The following is a 1,726-nucleotide window of genomic DNA, read 5'->3' on the forward strand; positions in this document are numbered from 1 at the left end:
TTGCCTGATTTGGGGATCAAGGTAATGCTGGCTTCATAGAATGAGTCTGGAAGCTTTCCCTTTTTTTTTCTATTATTTGAAACATCTTCAGGAGAATAGGTATTCTTTCTTCTTTGAATGTTTGGTAGAATTCCGCAAGGAATCCATCAGGCCCTGGACTCTTGTTTTTTGGGAGGTTTTTGATCACTGCTTCAATCTCGTTGCTGGTTATTGGCCTATTCATGTTGTCAATTTCTTCCTGTTTCAGTCTTGGTAGTTTATAGGTTTCCAGGAAGCCATCCATTTCTTTCAGGTTGCTCAATTTATTGGCATATAGTTGTTGATAATAATTTCTAATAATTGTTTCTATTCCTTGGTGTTAGTCATGATCTCTTCCCCTTCATTCATAATTTTATAAATTTGGGTCCTGTCTCTTTTCTTTTGGATATGTCTGTCCAGTGGTTTATCGATCTTATTAATTCTTTCAAAGAACGAGCTTCTAGTTTCATTGATCTGCTCTACTGTATTTCTGGTTTCTAATTCATTGATCTCTGCTCTAATCTTAATTATTTCTCCTCTAATGTATGGCTTAGGCATCATTTGTTGCTTTTTCTCCAGTTCTTTAAAGTGTAAAGTTAGTTGGTGAATTTAGGATTTTTCTAATTTTTGAGTGAGGCTTGGATGGCTATGTATTTCCCCCTTAGGACCGCCTTTGCAGTATCCCATAGGTTTTGGACCAATGTGTTTTCATTCTCATTGGTTTCCATGAATTGTTTAAGTTCTTTGATTTCCTCGTTGACCCAAACATTCTTAAGCAAAGTGGTCTTTAGTTTCCAAGTGTTTGAATTTATTCCAAATTTCTTCTTGTGATTGAGTTCCAGTTTTAAAGCATTATGGTCTGAGAATATGCAGGGAATAATCTCAGTCTTTTGGTATTGGTTGAGACATGATTTGTGACCCACTATGTGGTCTATTCTGGAGAAAGTTCTGTGTGCACTGGAGAAGAATGAGTATTCTGTTGTTTTAGGGTGGAGTGTTCTGTATATATCTCTGAGGTCCATCTGGTCTAGTGTGTCATTCAAAGCTCTTGTTTCTTTGTTGACTTTCTGCTTAGATGATCTGTCTATTGTTTCATAAGCATTTGCCTTTCCTTCCTCCCAAGATGCCAATAAACTGATGCCAACAACTTTATGGAGAAAATAAAACTTTACTGAAAGACCTGTGTGACTAGCTAAGTGAATAGACCAAGAGATGATATTCATAGACATTCAAGAAGCAATGTGAGGGGAAGATGCTATTTCTCCCCAAATGAATCTTCAGACTCAGTGCAATTCCAATTAGAAATCTACAGGGTCCTTAGCAGAAACTGATAAACTAAACCTAAAGCACGTGTTGATAGGTGTGTGTGTTAGTGGAGCTAAAACAATGTTGAAAATTAGCAATAATTGCACCTTGGATAAACCTCATTGGCTACGATACTGCCACTGCACAATGTTGAAAATTAAAACAAAGATAGGAACTTAACTGTCTGAGACTTAAACCTATTAGAAATCCGGAGATTAAACAATATAGTATTGACACAGAATTTGCAGGTTAGTGGAACAGGATAGCCCCCAAAGCTGTATGATTAATTCAGGAATTGATATGGTGGATGATAAAGATATCATTTAAAACCATGAAGAAAAAAGATTTTTCAGTAAATACAGGTACTAAAATTGAGTACCAATTTGGAAAGAAAATAGTGAGA

At 36.0% G+C, this 1,726-nt stretch overlaps 1 non-coding gene across 1 annotated transcript; it reads right to left on the reverse strand.

The window, feature by feature from the left end:
* Nucleotides 1–1,332: 1,332 nt before the first annotated feature.
* On the reverse strand, nucleotides 1,333–1,475 carry LOC129046579 (U4 spliceosomal RNA). The gene has a single exon (XR_008508215.1). It is a non-coding gene; the product is annotated as a U4 spliceosomal RNA (small nuclear RNA).
* Nucleotides 1,476–1,726: the final 251 nt, after the last annotated feature.

The sequence above is a fragment of the Mirounga angustirostris genome, unplaced genomic scaffold, assembly GCF_029215605.1.
Source record: "Mirounga angustirostris isolate CCGP_5_RB_7025 unplaced genomic scaffold, mMirAng1.0.hap1 SCAF_9, whole genome shotgun sequence".
Taxonomy (NCBI): Eukaryota; Metazoa; Chordata; class Mammalia; order Carnivora; family Phocidae; genus Mirounga; species Mirounga angustirostris.